The sequence below is a fragment of the Orcinus orca genome, chromosome 13 (assembly GCF_937001465.1).
Source record: "Orcinus orca chromosome 13, mOrcOrc1.1, whole genome shotgun sequence".
Lineage (NCBI taxonomy): Eukaryota > Metazoa > Chordata > Mammalia > Artiodactyla > Delphinidae > Orcinus > Orcinus orca.
Window position 1 is genome coordinate 36,052,816 of NC_064571.1, and position 17,924 is coordinate 36,070,739.

General features: G+C 44.1%; 1 long non-coding RNA gene across 1 annotated transcript in view; it reads right to left on the reverse strand.

Annotated features, from left to right (window-relative positions):
• LOC125960922 (uncharacterized) overlaps positions 1 to 16,624 on the reverse strand; it is a 46,786-nt gene extending 30,162 nt beyond the window's left edge. The window contains exons 1-2 of the long non-coding RNA XR_007471110.1: positions 16,535 to 16,624; positions 15,757 to 15,862 (exon numbers count right to left, since the gene is read on the reverse strand). This is a non-coding gene — a long non-coding RNA (uncharacterized LOC125960922). The remainder of the gene's footprint in view (positions 1 to 15,756; positions 15,863 to 16,534) is intronic.
• Positions 16,625 to 17,924: the final 1,300 nt, after the last annotated feature.

The window sequence follows — 17,924 nt, forward strand, 5'->3', positions numbered from 1 at the left end:
GAAGAGGATTCCAAAGGCTGCTCTGCTTTCAACTCTCACCTGCTGAGAGTGTGGGCAGCAAAAGGAAGGGAAGCTGGGTTCTTTCTGCTCTCTGGCCAGAGATAACTTTATTCAGGTGTTCTGAGGGGGCCATTGGGCAAGGAGTTAGGAACAGCTCAAGTGCTAAGAGGTTCCTTTCCCCTCACTGTTCATGGGCATGCCCGATTCTGAGAGATTCCCCATAGCAGAGAGCTGCCAGATAAAATACAGGATACCCAGTTAAAATGTGAATTTCAGATGAACAACGCATAATTTTTAAGTATGAATATGTTCCATGCAATATTTGGGACATACTTATTCTTTAAAAAATTGTATTGTTGATATAAAATTCAAAGTTCACTGGGTACTCTATACCTTTATTTGCTAAACCTGGCAACTACCCACAAACAGATTCCTCACCCAGCCGCAGAGGTGTTTGATGATGTGACCAGCACGGAAAACAGGACTCTGGGCTATGGGGGAGGGGGTGAAATCAGGAAAGTTCATGCTTCTGAGGTTATACACTTGCTGAATCTGCTCCCATTTTCTTTCTACTAATCCAACCCTCTCCATTCCTCACTCCCTAGTTCATATCCCACCATCCTTGACTACCTCTCCCACAGGAAGACATACTACCTAAATTCCCCTGGGGTAAGATACCAGATTGTAATTTTTCTCCAGTGATACCATGTGTGCACATTTTGATTGGGACTCTTCCTTCTATGTCTGCTTCCTTCCACACCCACCATGTTCCCCTAAACACATACATCCCACAGCTCGAGGGTCAGGCACACCGTGAGGGTTAAATTTTACATTAAGGAGTGTTCCGAAGTAAAGGAACCTCGGAGATCACCTAGTCTCACTCTCTAAATTTGCCAACAGGGAGAACCTGAGACCAGAGAACAGAAGGGACTTATCTAGGAGCATGATGCTTATCAAGCAGATAGGGAAGCACACAAATTCTGATTCACTGGCTTCACTCTAGAACTTTCTACTATGTCAGTGCTTTGTACAATACTGAGCAAATACAGGCATTCTCAGTAAATATTTAAGCGAACTAATGAATTCATAAATGAATAAACTATGAAATCAATGCTTTATGATTGATTTGCTAACTGTATAGTGGCTCTATCCTCAGGGAGCTTCTTGGCCCCTGAAATGGTAAACGTAAGCAATGAAATCCAGCCATCTTTCCGGAAGCGATGTTCTGTGTTTACAGGAAATAGGTAGCATGAGTGCCACTTCCTTCCACAGGACAAGGCTGGCTAAGTCTGGGCTGAGTTGGGTAGTAGCAAAAAGCATCCCCCTCACTGGGCAAAGGCTACTCTAAATTGCTGCATGTATAACTACAGAAACTCTAAGGAAAAAATTTTTTTAAGAATATTTTAGCTAGCTATGTGACCTTTAACAAGGTAATAACTGCCCCAACCTTTGGATTTCTCATCTGTGAAAAACATAAATAAAAGAAAAAATTACCAAGATAAAATAAATATCATTTTACTCTGCCAGGCACCTTCTCCTATAGATACTCAATAAGTGCCCATTGATTTCTTTTCTTTCCCTAAAGAGTAAACCTATCTTCTTTGCCAATAGTTTTTTAAAAAGGTACTCTTTCTGTGTTTTCATAAGGCCACTGATTTTCAAAATTTGGTCCCCAGTAGCAGCAACAGCAGCAGCATCTGAAAACTTGTTAAAAATGCAAATTCTTGGGCTTCAAGGTAGACTTACTGAACTAGAAACTCTGGGGGCTGGACCTAGTAATCAGTGTTGTAACAAACCCGCCACATGCTTCTGATGCACACTCAAGTTTCAGAACCACTGTGCTAGGCTGACGTTTCCAGCAGTATGGTCCATGTACCTCACACATCAAAACACTCCTATTAAAATTGCTAATTTCTAGGCCCTACCCCAGACTTGCTAAATCAAAAGCTCTTGCCGGGAAGCAAAGGAGTCTCCTTTTTAACATGTCACCCAGGTGACTCTGATGCACTTAAAGGTCAAGAACAACTTGGCAAATTGGTGTCAAAATAGCAAGTGATGGCATTTCAGCATTTGTGGAGGTCAGATCAGAATTCCCTTTTCCCCTTCTTTGTGACCCCAGAGACTCAGCAGGAGATATAGCTGCATAATCAACGCCAGTTGGCTCTAGAGGAGTGTGCTAATGGCTGTGTGGTACCCCATCACCTTGGGAGAAATATATTTATCAGTGATCGATAGGAACACACCTCACCATCCAACCTGCTCTCCTAACCTGGAATGGCTCAGACCCAGTCACTTGTTCCAAGTAGCAGAGCCCAACTTGCTCTGACAAATCAGTGGTTTTTTAAAAATGCACACACAAAGTCAAAACAATATCCTGGAAATGTTTTTCCTGGTTGTGTAACTCCTCGTCTTATCTGGTGAGAGCTAGTCAAGGGAAGACATAATATACGCCCTCAGTGTTAATTCAACAAAACTCTTTCCTTTCATGGACCCTGAAAGTGCACGCTGGGTGACAGGAAACTAGGCAAAAATTTTGGTCAGTTTTTCTCTACTTTGAGAATTAACTGTCGAAACACCTTTTCTTTTATCCCTTCAAATTGGCCATCTTCTTGAGGGTGATGAAGTATGGTGATGACAACTCAGGTGAGGTTCCTGTCTGCAAATTCCCTCAGCACAATGACAAAAATGCAAATGTATTGTTAGTGGAAGTCTTTTCTAGTTTCAATGTGATAGAACTAGGAGTTCCTTAAGCCATTTTGTGAATGAACGGTTTTCCCCAGTACAGCTTGAAAATTTTATGTGGACACTGAAGTAGATTTCTTAGTCATTTCTCCTAAGTCTATAAGATCAAACATTGTGTCAATTCCAGTTGAAGACAGATGTAACTAAGGTAAAGTTTACTTATGATCAAGAGACCCTCAACCATCCAGTACATGGTGATGATAATTAAAAAGGCAAGATTTCTTTCAGGGCAAAAACACCAAAACAAAATGAAATAAAACAAAACAAAAGCAAAAACCTACCATAGAGGTTAACTCATAAAAACATCATTACAGAGACATTTGTGAGACACTGATTCCTGCAAGAACAAAAAGGGCTTCTTCATTCCTTTTTCACACAGCTCCCCTTTGTAAATGACATTCTGAGTAGTAAGCAACCAGGCTCCAACGCTATCTTCCACTTGGCGCCTACACTGAACTCTCACCCCTAAAGTGGTAAGAACGAGGGATTCGGGCTTGCTATAATGCAGTAGCACAGACTCAGAAGTCAGTAGTCACTTGACATTCCAGGTAGTGCTCTCCTACTGGCAAGGACAGCATCTGGAACTTACTATCATTGGGTGTTTAGAAGTCTGTGGAGTGGTTGCATTTTGTACATGAAGACACAAGATGGAAACTCTCACTCTAGGAAAACCTTGAAGCTCTTGATGTTCTTTGAAATAAATCTATCATGATTAGTACTTACCTTTCTCTGGGAATGAGAAATGACAGGAGCATGGGATTAGGAATAGCAACAGAGGTAATATTAGTCATTTGATGAAGCATTTACTGACTAATCCTGATGCCAAGTGTGGAACACTGGTCATGTCACTTCACCTTCAGGACAATACTTAAGGTCGGTATTATAGATGCACAGAAAAGTCTCAAGGAAGTTAGATGATGTGGGAGTGGGAAATGTGGGAGTTGAACCCCAATGCTCTGTTAACACTCCTTTGATTCATTACACCCTGTTATGGGCTGAATGTTTATGTCTGCTCAAAATTCATTATGAAGTCCTAGCCCCCAGTGTGATGGTATTTGGAGGTGGTGCCCTTGGTAGGTAATTAGGTTTAGGTTATGTCATGAGGGTGGGACCCTCATGATGGTATTAGTGTCCTATAAGAAGAGAAAGAGAGAGATCTCTCTGCCCATAAGCAAGCACTGAGGAAAGGCCATGTGACCACATGGTGAGATGGTGGCTGTCTACAAGCCAGGAAGTGGACCTTCACTAGACACTGAATATCCAGCACCTTGATCTTGGACTTCCCAACCTCCAGAATTGTGAGAAATAAATTTCTGTTGTTTAAGCTACCCAGTCTATGGTACTTTATTACAGCAGCTTGAGCAGACTAAGACATACCCCCCATCCCTTTCTTTGGACTACTGGTGCTGTAACATGATAAAGGATTTGCTAATACTGTTTTTTTTTGTGGCATGCGGGCCCCTCACCTCTGTGGCCTCTCCCGCTGTGGAGCACAGGCTCCGGATGCGCAGGCTCAGCGGCCATGGCTCACAGGCCCAGCCGCTCCGTGGCATGCAGGATCCTCCCGGACCAGGGCACAAACCCGCGTCCCCCGCATCAGCAGGCAGACCCTCAACCACTGCGCCACCAGGGAAGCCCCTAATACTGTTTTCTAAGTCTTTTCACCATCAAATCCAAAATCACAGCGTTCATTTCATTCATTCGCTCACTGGGCCTTTCATGTTGCCTTAGTACCCTGGCTCAGGGTGAGCCTGAGGTCACTCAGAGGCTCCCATCACAATTTGATGTCCACACCTGTAGCACTGTTGCTGCCAATTGCTGGTTTGGGGGTTTCCAATCACATGTTATGTCAGTAAGTACATCAAAGATCTCTTATTTAAATACAAAGCTTCAGGATATAAACACCACTAAGCAGCCACTAGGTACCCAATTCCTTATTGCTGAGGCCAAGCAAAGAACAAGAATTCTTCTTGCTCAGAGAAGTAAAAGCATAAATGCCTATGAACGACAAGCTCCCCTAAGCACTATTTCTCCAGTCATTCTTTCCTATATCTGACCCAATGAATTGTGATTGGTTCTGAAAGTTTTCCCCCCTCTGGTCACCAACCTCCTAAACGGTAAAGTTATTCAATGCAGACTTATTTTAGTGGAAGTAACAAGGTTAAGTTGCATGAGTGTAGAAGACATTTCCATTTAAATGAAAACTAACTGTTAAACTTGTGTTGGTGGGAGACTTTTATAAGGGACTCAGAATAATGTGGGCAAAGGTGCATGTGGTTCCTGGCTTTCGTGCATCACAAATGCTATCCATTCAGTAACATCACACAGGCTTTTATCTGGGTTGGTATGGAGCTACAAATTAGCTCCTGTCAACCCCATCGAATAGGGAAAGGAGATAGATAACTTAAAAAACTTAAAGAGCACAGGGTAAAAAGCACAATACTAAGATAATTCCAGAGATACCCTTTCCTTTCTGTCTAGAAAGTTCAAAACTGGAGTCAAAAAATAGTTTGTCTTGATGGATACAAAAGCCAGAGGACAGAGATAAAGACTGGGTTCCTTCCCTGTGGTCAGTGTCTCTACGCAAGACATTGCACAGCAAGAGAATGTGGGATCTGAGCTGGGTTCTTCCCGTCTCCTCAATTCACAGCAGCAGTTCTCTCCCCCCAGGAATCTCTCAGATGGCTGGTGCTGGGGGTTGTCTGGGCGACATGGTTGTTCAACAGAAACAGAAGTAAGAGCATCCTCCCCTGAAGTTTGTGGTCTCCCAGCCCCCGTGGCCATGTCCCTACCTGCTGCTGCCTCCCCCCACCTCCACTTCGTCCTGTCCCCACTCCCAGTGAATCACAAAGGGATTGACTCAAGCAAACATTTACAGATCTTGTTCTCTTGGTAATTTGAAAAAGCTCCCTAGGTGACTATGACATGCTTCTGTCCTCCTGTCCCCATATAAGAACCAATGACCTAGCTTCTATCCCCACCCCCATGGAGAGATGAAGAAAGTTACCCAAGATCACACAGCTAAGTGCAGGGCAAGGGGAAACCAGGACCCCCATTCTCCAGTTCTGTGCTTTTTCTGCCAAAGCATTCCTCTCATTTTAAGAGAGGGCCTTTTAAGGGATGCCAAATAGAGAGTAAAGTGTGTAAAAAGAGAGGATCCTGCAGTGTTCCGAGAGAGGAAAACGAAGAAACAAAACAGATGAGATACTAGATTTACCTTCCCCTACCTCTGGAGCAATTGCATCTGCTTATAAAGACGTTCAGAATGCAAGGAGAGGGACTATGGGAGCAATGTGGTCTAAGTGTCCTCCTCTGGATGAAGAAATGGACAAAGCAGAGAGCCCCTGGGGCTCCAGCCTTGAGAAGTCTCAGCCGCTGGACCAGGAAGCAAGGCCTCCAGATCCCGAGCCTCACCTAGTCCTCCAAAAGTTTTGACCCAGGGGCTTCCCTGGTGGCGCAGTGGTTGAGAGTCCGCCCACCGATGCAGGGGACACGGGTTCGGGCCCCAGTCCGGGAGGATCCCACATGCCGCGGAGCGGCTGGGCCCGTGAGCCTTGGCCGCTGAGGCTGCGCGTCCGGAGCCTGTGCTCCGCAGCGGGAGAGGCCGCAGCAGTGAGAGGCCCGCGAACCGCAAAAAAAAAAAAAAAAAAAAGTTTTGACCCACTTCCTGCTCCCTCCCTGCCACAGTTGTGTATGTCCTTCTGGTTGGAAAGAAATGCATCAAAGTATCAGGGAGTAGAGCTAGAGATGATTTTAATGTTTTAAAGTATTTCTTGTATTTTCCAAATTTTCCTGAATTTATATTGTTTTTATAATAAAAAACAAATTACTCTTTCAAAAAAAAAAGGAAGTTAATGGCTTTTGGCATAGTTCTTTATGAAATGAGACACTCTCTAGTTCTCAACATTTTCCCGAGCTCCTCCTGTGCTTCACAATGGCTGAGCGATTAATGCCTCATCCAATGTAAAGTGAAGGAGATGCAGGACTGTGGGTGGATCTAAAGAGACATGGGAAGTCTTCTTTGTTGCTAGCCTGGTTTCCTTCCAGAAGATTCCTTTGAGGTTTTCATCCATCTATCTACCTATCTATCTATCCATCTTCTATCTGTTGTCCATCATCTGTCTATTCCCTTCTCTGCACTGAAACCATTTGACCCACTCTACAGTGCCAGCTTGATGTCTGAGAAGAATCAGTTAGCTTCTGTTTTGTTTTGTTTTTTAATAATTATATAATTATTTTAAGAAGGCAAACCTGTGAGTCTTCAAATTGCATGGAATGTGAAACAGATGCCACAGCTAAAGACTAGCCCTTCCTTGCAATTTGGCCCTCAAAACAATTTTAACCCTCCCTTTTTCAAAACTAAAAGCTGAAGTGAAGGGACATAAACACACAAGGAGGTGAAACCTTAGCAGCTATTTTCAATCTGAGTTAATTGTTTCTTGAGGTTCTGCAAGTGATTTATGTCATTTATAAGCACGTTCAACTGCCACTTAGCCCCATGGGGGCAGAGATGGATCCAATTTCATGGAGGGGGTGGCTTTTGTTGTATGTTAGTTCCCTCCTGGATCCTGTGTTGATGCTCTTTGCCTGGGATTTCCGACCCAGCCTGTGGCAGTCAGTGTATAGCAGGGGAGGGCTGAGCCAATCAGAGGGATGCATGGGAGACTTGAGAGGACCCTACCATCCCCACCCAGATCTGCAGAAGAGCCTCCTAAGGGACCAGATCATGTCCTTGGTATCTGAGGACATCTGATCTGAAACCAAGAGGGATCAATGTGGGTTCTTTAAGTCTGTAGTCATCTAGACCTAGTCTCTATCTGGATTTAAATGAAAGGTCTAGCTCTGTGTACACCTTGCCCAATTGAGAAGAAGGGAGAACGACTTGGTAGCTTCTAATTCGATACGGCTTTGCAGGGGGTTTAGGAAGGGGTGCTGGGTCTGGGATTTATGAACATAAATCAATCATCAAATGAATGGCCCGTAAGAATAGAAAACAGCCATAAAGGCAGGAGGCTTGGGATATGAATTCTTTTGTTTAGTCCCTCCTAGACACAGCCTACACGTAGCAGAATATGTTCCCTTTTGGAGTCTGCCCTAATTTAAATTTCTGAATTGTCTATTGATGAAATACCAAAGGGCAGAGTTTTAAAACTATCCCTTGGGGTGAGCCTCATAACTAACAGTACCACTTTTCTACATCTGGTATGCACAGTGTGCCAGGAATTACTGGACATGCTTAGGAACTTATCTAACTTACCTATCTTATTTATTCCTTTGACATAGGTATTAGTCTCACTTTACAGATGGGAAGACAGAAGCTTCCACAAAGAAACTTCACACAGCGAAAAAGTGACAGAGCTCCTGCTCTTTAAACTGCCCCCCACTTGCCTAATTCCATCAACCTAGACAGGACAATTAACTGTCGTTTTCATCAGCTCTTTGAGAAGGCACCGTGTTCGGTGTCCTGGTGATGGTGGGTCCCCGTCCTCTCTGTAGGACACTCATCATTTATCTCCAGTAAAACGGTTTTCTCGCTTGACCATGATTCCTATTCTCCGTAATACATGCGGTCATTTCCATCTGAACAAGCACACTGGAGTGGCAAGCTGCAGCCTAACTAGGAGCCAATAGAGAATGTGCAGAAGCAAATTGCCACTAATTTTAATGTGTGCTTAATGCAAGTGGAGTATGTGCTCAGAATGGACTCTATTGCTTTTCTGGGAAATACCCTTCCACAGCAATTGTTTTTAAGTGTTATTTCTGATTAATGATGTGCTATTTTCTCTCTCCCTCCGTTCCTCCCTCTCTTTCTCTCTTTCTTTCTCTTCCTCATTCCTTCCTCCTTCTTCATTAAAGGGACCATAGATAACCTTCCACCTCTCCCTCCCTGTATCTTAACATTTCAGTGTGTCTACTGTGGAAAACAATAAGGAAATGTGAATAAATAGGGGGTTAAAATGGTCTAAAACCCTCCCTGAGCTGGGAAGATGCATCACCACCTGTGCTCCAGCTTTTGGCACGTGCTTGGCAGCAAACTGCAAGACCAGGAGGTCATAATCAGGAAAACAGAAACACAGTACATTTGAATAATCACCTACCTTTTCAATAGCTTTGAGCTTTCAGATGTCACCTCCAGTTACAGGGAACTAAAATCAACCTGCAAGCCCTCTCCCTTTCCACTCCGAGGAAAGAACTGTAGATGACTGGTGACAATTGTCAAAGGGAAAGGACCCATAAATATGAGTTGCCTGCTAGAAGCAATTCAGCAAAATCAAGCTCATCAACTTCCCAGCATGGATTTTATTTTATTCTAAATCAGATATTCATTAATGGGGAACATTCTTTGAATCGTCATTTTATTTACACTAGAGAAATGCAAGACACATTGTCTGGCGAGGGAATGAAGTGGCTCTCTCACCGCTCAGTTGTAGGTATTTCCTTCTGTAGCCTCCTGAATTTTCATGCTAATGGAAAACACCCAGGCCAGAGGCTCGCTAGTAACAAGTTAAAATGGCACTGGAAAGTAAACGGTTTTCTTTGATTTAAAAAAACAAAGAGCATAAAGAACACATGGGATGACAGGGAAAAAAGTAAAATATCTTTCCGGCCTCAGATGTTAGAATCAAGCCATCCAGACTCTGCTACTTAAGGAGAAGCACAGAACAGCACCCTGCAGGGATTGTGGGAGAGGCAAATTATACCCTGGTTTGAGACAGTCCCTGCCTTCTTGTCATCCTACTAGGAAATGCTGCCCATGGGGGCTCCTGTCCTCCTTCCCAGCTGTCATCTAGAGATCAATATATACTAGGTGCTCAATAAATATTTGTTGAGTGAACATCTGAATTCTGGGAGATGGCCTACCTTTATTAAATGTTAATAATATTTTAATTCAATTCTAAGCAACACCAAGCTAGTCTCTAAGCAAAAAACTAAAGTCCCCCCTGCTCTGATCTGATGTGGGTATCAAGTCAAGTGAGATCCTCTCCATCCATTCCACCATCACTCAGCTGCTTCTCTAGTTTTTTCCGTGGCTGGGCAGAAACCTCAGAGCTGTGGGTGCTGGCCCCCTTCCAGCCATTCACACTTATGGGGAGCCCTTCCCATCTTCAAGGGGCCTTGGGAGGTGCTCCTCTGAGGATGGTGGAAGGCTGGGTGCTAGGCAGTGAATCACAGATACATTGTTGGATCTTAGTGAGTTTACTTTTTTTAGATCCCAGAGCCACTCAGATTTGGTGTCCACCCTCAGAGGAGCTGTATCCCTGCTCTGTGTTTTCTATGGAGTTACAAAGAGGAAAGGAGATCCAGAGACCTCTGGCAAATCAGTTCACAGAATATCATACAACATGCCAGTATCCGTTATCCACTTTCTCAGGATGCTGTGGTGTTTTCAGGGTTTTGAACAGCCTCTCTTCATCCTATGTTATATTTTTACAGCATTTTCCTATTCAGGAAGGGTTAACCATAATTACCTCATGTTACCCTGACATCAACCCAGTGAGTCAGGTAATATTAGTATCCTTCCAGAAGAGGACACTTCTTTAAAATCATTGCCTTTCTCAAGAATAAGAAGTGGCTTTCTTTCCGCAGCAGCGTGGCTTTCACAGAGATACCTCTGACCTAATAAACTGACCCCTCTCCTCCTGCCCTCCAGAGCTGCCCTGCCTTGTCCATCCTCTCTGTGGCCAAGATGCTTTCTTGGTAGGTGGACTCCAGTTTTGTTTTTTCATGTGACACCTTGACCTAATCAGAGAAAGCACTCTGAATCTCTAAAAATAAATAAGCGTCTGACAAGAAAGAAAAAACAGAAGGGGAGGAGAAATATTGCAGGACTTGAGGATTTGGGAGCACAACCCATGTACAGATGGTATTTAACATTCTCCAAACACCAAGTGCTGGTTTCCAGGCCTGGCTTCTTGTGGTTATTTCCTGGTCACTTTGAACTGACTTATCAAATTGAATAGATTCTTTGATACATATGTTGGTATTTTAAGTCCTGGTGGGAACAAGGTCTCCCATTTGTTTCGTTTTATTCTTGAGAGATGTTTTTTTAAAAACCCTGCTCAGAGAAGGAATCTCAGTCAAAACCCGCTATGACTTTGGTCTTCACCCATTTCAGCGAAGGATGCCAAGCACTGGGCTTCTTATTAAGAACAATTCCAGCTGGCTCCATACTCCACAGGGAAGTTAGTTTAGATCCACATAGGTGCCAGCCAACGGATGGCTGGTAACATAAGCTTAAGTAGAATGTTGAGCCTTGGGGTGCGAGGGCACAAATTAAGTAACACCCGTCTTCTTCACCCAAGTTCTTGAATTAAATGAAATAAGAAAAATGAGTTAGCATAATGAGTCCCAACCACCATCTTTATTTGAGATGAGACCCAGGGGAAGGACACGGATTGGGGCGAGAAGCAGGCAGACCTGATAACTTCCTGCACGCCCCCTTTTCTCTCCTATCTAGACCTTGTAACAGCTGGCCCATGGGGAGTTCTAGTCTGCAGAGCAGACACTTCTACCTACATCACTGTCTCGGACTGGTCCTGATGGAAAGGGAAGAAGGAAAATGGACAAACTGAGCTCTATCCAGCCAAGAAACAAAAATCAATGCCTGCTGCCCACCAGCCCGGAAATCCTTCTTCTTCTGTGTGAGAAAACCACTTGACCTTTCCAGGCCTCGATATCCTCAGCTCTAAAAGGAGTGGGTTGGGCTGGGGGGGGGGCGGCGGGGGACATGGCCGGGATCCAATCTAGCTCTGAAATCCATGCTTAGCCCCAGCAGTGACTCTGATGGGGCCAAGGCCAAGCCTTGCTTTCATGCTATGCTCTCTCCCTCAAGACATCAGTTCCCTTTGCTGAGGTCCATGGTCAAAGATCACACCCCTGAGATTCATCAATCATCTCTCAGATGATGATGACTGTGACGGTGACTCAGGGCACATCTGTCCCCACCACCAGAAAAATCATTCTAAGTGCACAGGTCAGTGGGAGCATCTCAGTCGACGGACGGCACTTCATCATCAATGTTAGTCCCTGGGAGTATACAGGCCTATTTCCTAATGATCCCAATACAAGACTCAAGAACATTATTATGAAGATTGTGATGCAACACAGTGATAGAAAAAAGATGAAATAAACAGGGATTTGGGGTCCTGTATCCTAACTTTGGCTCAGCACCAACAAGCCATGTGACTTTCATACCTCTGAGCTTCTTCAGTCATGTACAAGGTGATGGAATCCAAAGTTTTCAAACTTATTTTCCCCTCTTTTAAAATATAACATCTTACATGGAATATGAATACAGAGCATGATTAAAAATAAATCTGGGGCTTCCCTGGTGGCGCAGTGGTTGAGAGTCCGCCTGCCAATGCAGGGGACACGGGTTCATGCCCCGGTTGGGGAGGATCCCACATGCCGAAGTGGTATCTAGCAGGGCGTTCCATCTTTCTCTTGAAGATTGTCTTTAAAAGTCAGAATCCACCTTTTTCCCTTCGGGACACTGGGAGGCTCTTAAGGGGCATGTGCCTCTCAAGGCACAATTCTAGGCATAGCCACTTGCTAAGCATCACCAAGACTTACTGTCTACTTTATAATTTTTAGGGGAGCAGAGTGTACTTATCCATAGTCCCCAGCCCAGAATCTCCCTGGGGAGAGGAGAGCTTATGCTTCAGACACAAGCCAGGAAAACACTTCGAAATTCAATTGAGGTCCTCTCAGCAGGGGCACATGGAAATGTTCTGGTGAATCTGACTGCCTACAGAGTACCCCTATCTGACCTGGATCGAGACCCTCTTATGTGCCACTTAAGATCCCCTCAGAGTCTCCTTGTTCCCGATGCCACCGTAGCATCCAGCTCTGCGTGAGCTCTGACTGACATCACACAGGCTCCACCTGACCTGTCCCATCTCGAGCTCTGGGGATTCCCTGTTGCCACAGAGATGCAGGATGTCTCAAAAGCCCACCAGGCACCCACCCAAATGCAACTGGGAGTGATCAGTGGGGAAAACATTTGACCCATAAAAGATGGGAGCTGGCAGATAAAGTCTCTTTCCTTTCTCCTCTCTGATGGACTGTACAATTATGCACTTTAGATGGTTTTCAGAGGGACAGTCCTGCAAGATCAAGTGATCAGTAGGATGTAGTAGCAGCCAGTAGGATAAATCATCCTCATCCTGCCTCTCCCGACCTCACTTTCCTGTCACCTCCCTGCTCTCCCTGGGGTTGTGCCCCCTAACAGGATAATAGCACAGAAACCTTTGCCTCAAGTTCTGCTTTCTAGGGGGAACCCAGGTTAAGATATGACCAAATCATCAGGGCACAAGATGATCCAGACTAAATTGTCTGGATAATGGCATAAACTTCTTTAATCATTTGGCGTGAACATCTGGTCCATTTATTCTAGGCATTCCACAAAATTGTCCCCTTCCAACCTCAGCCCCCTGACAGTGCCTCCAGACACAGCAAGGATCCTTGTATGGATACCATCTTATATGTCAGTGTCCATTGGCTTAATCTACTGGAGAGGGCTGGCAGGCTGGAGGACGTGAGCTCAGCCACGTTGGTGTTTCCTACTGTGCCCCCATAGGAGCTGGGTACTGGGGGAGGTGATGATCAGCTCCTTGGAGGTAACCTGAGAGGTCACTGACTAGCCTGTAGCCTTTCCATCCAGCCGTGAGGTCTCTCTGCCACAACTACTTCTAACTCTATTCTTTGTGTTATAGGCAATACAACTCCAGTCCAGCACCAGTAAACTGAGAATCCTAAAACAATCACTCAATATTGCCAAAAACTCAGTCTTGGTGCTCCAAAGAAAAACCCCGCCACTCCGTGTTATCTGTAAATGCTGCAAGCTTTTGTTGTTGTCTTTGTTTTGTTTTTAGTGTGCATTTTAAGTTCAACTATTTTTATGTCCCCACCAAAAAAAAAAAAAAAAAAATTTCCTTAGTAACCCATTATGGGTTAGTGAATTCCCAAACCGTTCAAAAATACTTTAAAGTTCTTTTGGGACATAGCCAGATACTTAATATTGTATTACATTTTATAGTTGTCACTTAATCAAGCTATTTAATATTATAGTACATTTTAAAACTGTCACTTAATCACATTTTCTTGACCCTTTTATGGGAATTAAAGATCACTGTAGATAAAAAATGGCATGCTTTAGTTTAAATAGATTCAGTATGTCCAGTATGACAGTTACTTCTGAGACATTAAAAGAATTTTCTGTGATTAATGTGACCCACACACGTTAAATGGTGTAATGTTCCATTTCTTCAGCCATTAGCGGAAACAGCATCAGACAGAAGGAGCCGGAATGTAGCCAACTGCATGTAAAGCCAGAGATGGGGGTGGGGGTGGGGGGTGGAGTTTAAAGATAATACAGAGCCAGGCAGGCTGAGATAAGAGAGAGATTTCTACTGATTTAATATTTGCTTTCTCTGGGCATCTTGAGAGCAAAGTCTGAGAAGCCCAAAGGTCAGGCCCTGGTAATGGAGTGAATGCCAGTCCCGCGATGCAAGCACTCTGAGGGGAGCAGTCTCCGCAAGAGGGGGGAATCTCGGGCGGTCAGAGGAGTGGAGTTATTCGGTGCTTATTATAAATGATTGATGAACACTGCTTCTAAATTTAGAAAAGCTCTCTAAATGGACATTTACTCACAAGGAAAAAAAAAAAACTCTGAAAGGTCCATCCCTGGAACGGTTTTGTTTATGGCGCTGCGATAGTTCTGGGCAATTAATCCAGAATTGCGTCACTGAAAGATTTTATATTCTTAAGTGTTCACTCATGTAGTTAAAGTAAATTATGTCCTTTTTCAAACATGTTTCAAAGAATTGTACTAGGTTTTAAAATCCTGGTCCCTAAATCCTACTTGTTTGTTTAATTAATCTGAAAATAACTGTTCCTTCTTTGTTTCTTAATCACAGATCACATACACTGTATTTGTTAGCAGCTGCGAATGAAAGCGTGTCCCAGTGTGTTTTTCTTGATTGTTTAATAAGAGTTGAATTACCCTATTTAATCCATCAAGTAGGACATTACAATAATATTGATCTTTTGTTTGACAGCAAATTTGTTTGATAACAGAATAGAATATAACGTAACCAAATCAGTGTCAGAAATGCATTTCAGAGAATCCAGGTAAAAACACCGGTGCACACTCCAGACACTGAGCAGTAGGGCAAAAGGGACCAGGCACAGCAAGACACACTGGGCAGGAGGGTATGAAGGGAAAATCTAGCCTTGCAAAATGCCCAGAGCTTACCCAGAAGATCAAGACAAGCACACCCTCGAAAGGTGGTCATTCTGGCTGAGGAGGGCCAACCTACTCCAAGCTCAGAATGGACAGACCGATGACCCCCACTGTGTTCTTCCTTTGTTGGCTCAAATACTGTAATTCTTAGGGCCAAAGACCCCAGATCCTACCATCACTTATCAGCACCCCTTCTTTCACTTCCTGCTACCACACAGTAAGGGCTCTTGAAGAATGCTATTGTTCACAGACCAGCATCCTTCTCTGGTTTCAAACCTCTATATAAGAGACCATTTCTTTTTAGCATCTTCTATCTCCTGGGAGGAACGGGAATTGGTTCAAAGGATTGTGCGAGACCCGATCTTTATGGACTTCATTTAGGAGAACAAGTGTCGGCCCTGGTATTTATTCATATATGTGTTTATTAGATGTTTTACAATTGGACACTTTCTTTCCCTTCAAAACCCAGCACAGAGCTGTAACAAAGCCTCTCTCTAGATACCAAAACCAGATAACAGAGGAGAAAAGAATGTGTAGCAACAAACAAAAATTCCCAAAGTACTCAGTTTTCAGAGTTGTGTATCTTGTCCTGAAAGTTGAATCGGTTGTCTTTCATTCAAAACTATCTGTAACACCACACACACACACATACACACACACACATACCCCCCACATACCTTTGAAAAAGAATTACTGAGGTCAACCAGTTCTGTACAAAACAGCCAGTTGCCTGAATAAATTAAAACTTTTCTTTCTCCAGGATGACTTACTTGCAGACGCTGACCAGATTCAATGCGCTGTCCTTCTCACAGAGAACGTGCAAGTGCAGAGACCCAGTAAGCAGTGGAGGGGATGCAGACGATTCACTTCGTGTCACTGGGGAGAGGGAGGAAGGCAGTTAGTTGTATCTGAAAAATCTCTAAGAAAACAAATACCATTGGAAACACCTGCACTCTCTTTAGGAGCTTTTTATCAATTTTCCATGGATAATACAAACCTCACCTTCTAACAAGACAGAATGAGTGCTCACAACGGTAGGTTCAAACCTATACTGGTGACTGTAAGCTGAAAAAGCAAAAGAATAAGTGTCGGGGCTTCCCTGGTGGTGCAGTGGTTGGGAGTCCGCCTGCCGATGCAGGGGACATGGGTTCGTGCCCCAGCCCGGGAAGATCTCACATGCCGCGGAGCGGCTGGGCCCGTGAGCCATGGCCGCTGAGCCTGCGCGTCTGGAGCCTGTGCTCCGCAACGGGAGAGGCCATAGCAGTGAGAGGCCCGCGTACCGCAAAAAAGAATGTGTCATCAAATTTCCCAAATTGACCCTAATGCTGTGCTGATGGTCCTCTGCTAACCCAGACCTCAGGAGAAATTTAATTGTTGTTCCACTTTGAAAACATCTCCGTCTAAAACCCGAATTTCCCCGTCACTCACACTTTGTCTTCACCTCGTCACAGAGGGGAAAGATCCAGGATGATCTCGTGGATCTAAAAAGTTGAGGAGTCTTTGCTTTAATCCCTCCCTAGTTTTTCCTCGCCAATCTCCCATTCTCACATTATTACAGTTCCTTCCCTCTCTCTGTCGCTGCCTCCTTCCTTATTCTTTTGTTCTCTAGCCTTCCCCTTTTGTATTAATGAAGTCCTGTGTAATTTTTCTTCAAATCTTCAAGTAGATTCCTTTGTGACTTCTGTTTTTTTTTCATCTGATAGGGCTTTTTAAAAAAAACCATGAAAATTATTAACATTTCCATCCTTTCTGGCACTGTACCACGGGCCTTAAAACATTCTCTTACATTTCTCATCTGAAACGGCTTTCTCTTGACCCAGAAGTATTGGCAAATTACAGACCCCAAGCCAGTCTTTTACGGAGAAGGTCTGAGTGCAAGTGGTGGCCTTTCAAGCGCTTAACCAGAGAGTCATAATCTTTATGACAAATAGCCTCTCGCTTTGCAGTTATGGCCAGTTTACTATGCATATGGCTGACAGAGGGGCCCGTAAAGTAGTCAGGGACTTTTTCTCAAGCCCCCTCCCAGGTGTCACATCACTCCTTTTTACTGATCTTGTTGGAGGGGCAGCATTAGCCCCACAGATCACCCAAGCTTCCTGACCAGCTGCCAGGCTGTAAAGCACAAGGAACTGGTGATCCAAAGACATCAACGTGTCACTCCTGATCATTCATCTGCAACAGAAATAGCCCACGGTGCCTGGGAGATCGATGTGGAGACCACCGCTCTTCAACATTATTGCCACTAATTATTAAGATGAATGCGGTGATTAATGGCAGCCATGCTTCTTCACTTTATGCAAATGGTGAGCTCATGCATATACATGGCAGAGGAGGCTCACCAACCCGGTGCCCGGAATGTCGCCGTTCAGCCCCCTAATTCAGCTGTCACTGTGACCCAGGTGCAACGACCTAGAGCGATTTAAAAAGAAATGCTAAAAATGAATTGTTGACAGCAGCCTCAGGCAGCTTTTTGGAAATTCCCTTCTATGAGGGCTGTGCTTTGATTAGGGAAAGCTCAATCAAGGCAATAACTAGGGTTATTAAGGATGCTGCATTAGCCTGTGGGCATTTGCCTTCCTGTTGTCTGGAGGAAAGAGCTGGTGAGGATGGAGAGAATGCAGCTTCTGCCACGATGATGTGGTAAACTGAGGCAAGGCAGCCTCTCTGGGTCTAGTTTCTCTCCTTAGTAAAAATCTGGGGTTCCTATTAAATGACATAAAGCCCTTTTTAACCTTAAAATTATATGAGTCTTTAAGGCAGGCCTTTTGTCTTCTACCCAAAATGAATACTTTGTCACAATAATCCTTGGTAGAGCATGTCTTTCATTATTTGTTTTACTCCATAGGCATATGTGTCATTCATTCCACAAACATTTCACTGAGCATCTATCCTTTGCATGATACAGAACTCTCTTTCCTCCGTAAGAACCCTACATGAG